A 6,000-nucleotide genomic window follows, 5' to 3' on the forward strand; every position below is an offset into this window, starting at 1 on the left:
TTTGTAATGAAATTCCCCTCTCTGGGAAGACCTTTGGCTGGTAGGTAGGCGTTTGTATATGTTATTTTATTATCCACTGCTCTTGCCATATCTCCTACACGCTCACTTTCCATCAAGGATTCCATTTGTGATCGTTAAATCCCCCTTTTCTCTCTGAAGGTAACAAACTCAAACCAAAAACCAACCTCAGGAAAAGCTTTCCAATCCTTCGGGACTGGACTCACAAAGCCTCTTCAGGGCCCCCAGAGCCTGTTTTCAGAGTTGTGGGATGGCCCCATGAACCCTAACTACTCTCGAACTGCCCACAATGCAACATCCCCGTCCGCCCGGGTGCCCACTTGCCTGCGGCACTGGCCATCCCGAAATAAACAATAGACGCGCTGCATAAGAAGTGCCCACAGATGCGTTGGCAGAATGCTGTGTGGAGCTTTGTGATGCCGTAGAATGCATCGGCGGAAGTACAGGAAACTCAAAAACAGAACGAGAAATGAAAAAATGCATTATAATAAATCTGCACTTTTGACGTTTTTTTTTTCCGGATCATCAAGAAAACGTGAGAAAGAAAGAGACTTTGTTTCAAAACCACAAAATGCCTCTTCGAAAGTATTCGAAGACCACATTTTGGTCTGTTTCTCAGCCCGATTGCAGATGCTGAGGATCGGGCCGCGCCTGACTGTTCCTCCCCACAACCGACCACCCAGGGGAGCAGCGAAATCAGCACGGCTCTGAAGCAAACACCCAAAATAGATCCCTCCCACACAATCACCCAGGTCTCAAGAAATAAAGGAGAAACTTGTGTGCTTTCGTTCTTTGAGAAATAACGTGTCGGAGCAGGACAGAACACAAATGAAAGGAAACCACAGCTCTTTGCTTGAATTGAAAGAGGGGCCGTGGCCCCAAACAAGAGCAAGTATCAGACTCACAGAAAAAATACTCCGTGCAGATTATTCATAACAAAGTACAAAGAACAGCGAAATGCAAGGAACAAAGGACCGGGACTGTTTATATAGACAGTATATAGGACGTAAAGTTCATTTAGCTGAGGAACACGGCACTCTGATCTCTGCGGTACAGACAGAGACCTTCTTTTGAATGTAAATGTCTGGAGGGAGCCCTTTCCCCACCACTGTCAGGTCCCATGGCCATTACTCACCTGCGCATTGCCACAGCATCAGCCACCGGGGTGCCGTTCCCTCACAGGGAATTATGGGGACGGTGCTGCGGTGACCTCTCGCTGCAGTGGGGACATTCCTCACGCTTTAACGCTGGGAAATGTTCGAGATAAATCAAACCCAAGCATTCCCGCTGTCGAGCTGCTGTACTAACCAACCTTGCAGGGGTGGAGCAAAAAATAAGTAAGTGCAGCAACAAAAGCCCCCAGTGGACTGCTACAGTCTTTATAATTACATGTGGGCAACTTTTCCTTTGCACCCACAGTGACACGCAACTCCTTACAAATGAAAGGCAAACGGCCCGTCCTCGTGCTACCACCGATATACTTGGAGAGGTGGAGTAAAGAAACGCAGTCTCGCCAACACAGCTGGCAGGTTGCGCTTTGGGCCTGTGTCCTGGCGGATCCATGTGTTTGAGCGACGAACGCGTGCTCCATCCAGATGACTTGTGCCATGAGTAACCCCCACCCACCCTGACGTGCGCGCTAATTAATATCTTCGCCTGTGCCGAGTCTCACCTCCAAGGCTGCTGCAGTCAGAAATAGCAATCCAATTTGTTCTGTTCTCCCTTCCCCACAGCTGCCCCCTGGAAGCCGGCTCCGCTGAGACGGAGGGTTTGTTAAGGTCTGTGAGTCAAATGAGGAAAAGGACGGAACACCAGAAAAAATGTGAGAGTAAAATGCAAGAAATGGTCAAGGGCTCGACTTTTCCTGATTCGTCTCTGCGAGCCTAAGCATGCCTGAATGCGTTTGCGTGATCCTCCATGGAACTTCTGCTGCCTTCATGTGTCCTCATTACAAATCCTGAGCCAGCAAAAGGTCAAAGTTGTATTACTAGTTGGAAATTAAAAGTTTCAGAGGTGCCAAATTGTGTCGGGAATGTGATGCAGGGCTAGCAGTCAGTAGACAGAAGATTTAAAAAAATAAAAAAACTTGGTAACTTGGTGTATGGTAAATGACATGCTGAAGCCAAGTCACTACCAACAGCATGGTTAACCGCCTAGTTAACTAGCAGGTAGTCACTAAAGCTTTGTAGATGTTACCAATTCTTGGAAAGTCTGCTTCCTCGTTTAACTGACTTTTTCGGTGAAGCGCTTGAATTCATGATGGGTCGTCATTATGAAGTGGGAAGAAAAGCACTTAAATGCAGCATTCAAGATTCAAGAGATATTTATTGTCTGTACAACAGTATACACAGTATACAGTGTATTGAAATACTGAGACCCCCATAGCGCGGTCGTAAATAAATAAATAAATATATGTATATATGTATGTATGTATGTATGTATATGTGTGTGTTTGTATATATACTAATTTTACATCCTAATTTTAACATACTGACACTGACTGTTTACCTCTTTACTTGTCCTCCATGCACTATTTCCTATTGAATGTCTTGATATTTCAAAGCACAAATGGTTTTAAGATGTGTATAATTTGCATGTTGTGGGTTTTGAACCTGTGACCTTCTGGAGACTCTGGAGAGCCAGAAATCTGAGCAAAATCCTCATTGGGATGCCTCTCATACCTACTTCTTAGCTGATCTGAGAACTGCCTTGCAGAGGAGACGTCTCCTTCCTGCCCGAGGCGACGTCCGCTGTAGTGTGTTTCCAGAGTAGCCACATCAGGCCAAATTAAAACCACTATTCATCAAAGGGCTTCCTCACGTACCACTGACCGCAACAAACCTCGAAAGACAGACGCGTGTGGGAAACCCATAAGTGCTCTTAGCGGAGGGACGTCCACCACGAGTTCAGGGTTCAGCAGTTTGCAGCGCTTTCATAGATCTTTACTGACTCAGGTCATTATGTTCAGAACCAATATTGTAGAAAGAAAATTGGACTGCTGGTATTAATCCAGTGCAACCTGTTCCTCCCTCTCTCTTGGGACATTTAATATTTTGAATAAATGTGTATATATGTACATTCACAGCTCAAAAAGGGACTTGACAACACAATGTAACTCCAAGTCAATCACACTTCTGTGTAATCAAACTTTCCAGGAAGCAACACTTTTTGACAATCAATTATAGGCAGTTAGCAAGACATCCCCATTGAAGGCGTAGTTCTGCAGGTGGTGACCACAGACCACATCTCAGTTCCCATGATTTCTGGCTGATGGTTTGGTCACTTTTGAATGCTGGCAGTACTTTCACTCTAGTTGTAGCATGAGACTGAGTCTACAACTCACACAAGTGGCTCAGGTAGTGCAGATCATACAGGAATTCACATCAATGCAAGCTGTGGGAAGAAGGTTTACTGTGTCTGTCAGTGTAGTGTCCAGAGCATGGAGACGCTACCATGAGACCAGCCAGTGAAAGCAGGTTCCCACGGGTTTGGCAGTGGGTCAGTAAATGGTGTGGGGTGGCAATTATTTCGCTCAGGCCTCCATGTGCTCACCAGAGGTCACCATTAAGTACCGAGATGAGATCCTCAGACCGCTTGTGAGACCATATGCTGGTGCGGTTGGCCCTGGTTTCCTCCTAATGCAAGACAATGCTAGACCTCATGTGGCTGGAGTGTGTCAGCAGTTCCTGCAAGATGAAGGCATTGATGTTATGAACTGGCCCACTGGTTCACCAGACCCGAATCCACATTTGATTTCCATCGATAATTCTTGTGTGATTTTGTTCTCAGCACATTCAGCTATGTAAAGAACAAAGTATTTAGAATATTTCATTCATTCAGCGTCAATATGTCTGATTGTTGTTTCCCCCTTATTTTTCTGAGCAGCGTATTTAAAGTAATAATGTAGACATGCTTGATCACTCACAGCTTATTAACTGTTTTGAAGTAGGACTCTTCACACTTTTTGCTTGTTCGAGTGATGCTCTGATCCATTCCTCTGTGTCCTGAAATAAATTTTTTACAATTCCAGACTCTAAGCTGCCAGCACACATTATGCGTGTTGCCAGTGTCATTCTCTCAATGGACGTCTCTGCAGCAGAGCTGCTAAAAAAAAAATACAACCCGCAACTCCAGAGATATTCCTCAGCGCAGTGCTGAAATGCATTTATTCATAAACTCTCAAACAAATGCGCACCCCTCACAGACAGAATGGCGCTCAGACTTCAGAATCATCTTTTCTGGCTGCTGGTGATGCCCCCCCCCCCCCCGGCACAGGCCCCTTGCTCTCCTGGTTGTAATTTCTGCCACCTCAGCTCATGTAGAGGAAACCACCAGAGTTCGATGCTCTCAGAGCTGATGAGGAGCAAGAGTGCCGAATCAGCAAGAGTCTGCAGAGACGTGCGAATTGCTCTCCAGTCTGAAATCTCCAGAGAGCTACAGGATGGCATTAAACAATTCCCAGTGGGCACCGCACATTGCTATGGAAATGTCATCAGATCGGATTATGGGGAAATGTGGCACCAGTTGGAGCTTTTCAGCGCAGTGTGTCTGCAGCAGACTTCCTCTGCAAATTCATGGTTATTCATAATAATTAATTAAAAAGAAAAACGTTATAAAATGTTTACAAGGTGGATGACATACTTTCTGTATAGTATAGGTTGTCCTTGGAAGTTCTTCTTGGTATTTCAGGAATATTTTTTAAGAATAGTAATAAAAAATCTAGTATTAGGAATAAATACAATTTTCTCATGGTGCTGATCAAAAGATTTTGAATGCAGGAATTATCTTAATAAATGTCATGCTGAGCAAGTGCAATATACATGATGACCCCAATTCCATAAAAATACACCTCCAACACGCACTGGCAATTGCATTTTAAACAGGTTCTGAGATGCAGAGAGGCTCCTAATTTGAATTTCTCTGAAGGACTGGAATTTACTGTGGACCTTGATGGCCATGGCACTCAATACCTGGGGTGCCCACCAGAGACTAATACAAACCATAAAAGAGAAGGAAGAATTTACAAGTGGGAACCCCTTTTGCTGGCAGCTATATGGAACGTAGATGTAGTATTAGGCCCTGTGAGAGGCACGTGATACAGGGGTATTTAAGGATTTTAAGTAATTAAGAAAGTTGTTTCCGAGTATCCATCTTGTGAGAAGGGTCTTATGCAGTGTAGAGTGCAGGAGCAAATCCTGTGGGAGGGAAAAAAAAACTGCTGTAGGTGGGCATCTTGCCCTGGATGAGTTCCTGCCCTAAGCCCGGTGTCCTGGGACTAAGCTGAGTCAGTATGTTAGAGAATGAAGAATCATACCTATTCAGCTCAAAACTAGAACTTTTATTGAGCCACGCAACATAATCTAACTCAATCTAAATCTGGAGCATAAAGTTTAATCTAAAACATTATGTTGTGAAAGTGAAGTGATTGACATTATGAAACACTGCAGCACAGTGACACAACGAAATGTGTTGTCTGCTTTTAACGATCAACCTTGGTGAGCAGTAGGCCATGACAGGTGCCCGGAGAGCAGTGTGTGGGGACAGTACCTTGCTCAGTGGCAGCCTGGATTCATACCAGCAACCTTCTGACTACGGGTCCACTTCCTTACCTGCTAGGCCACCACTGCCCCACTTGATACTTGTACATCTGTATCTGTATATGTATAAAGTAAAATGAATACAACTGCTACTAATGTCATTGTTTTCAGTAAAAACTAGTGTATGTTTAGTTGTTATATTTTGCTGTGGCCTGTGTATTAGAATAAAACATCTAGTGCGAGGTTACAACCACATGGGGGCGCTATCAACTCAAAAATGCAGCTTCAGGAGAAAACTGTTGCTGACATCAAATTTATTTTAGTTCCAAGACATTTTATCTGGATGATGCATTGCATATAACAACTGTTCATTCTTTCTACATGGACAAATGATTCTTTTTAAATGTATGTGATAAAAACACAGTATGGATGTGACTAATAATAA

This window comes from Denticeps clupeoides, chromosome 15 (assembly GCF_900700375.1).
Source record: "Denticeps clupeoides chromosome 15, fDenClu1.1, whole genome shotgun sequence".
Taxonomy (NCBI): Eukaryota; Metazoa; Chordata; class Actinopteri; order Clupeiformes; family Denticipitidae; genus Denticeps; species Denticeps clupeoides.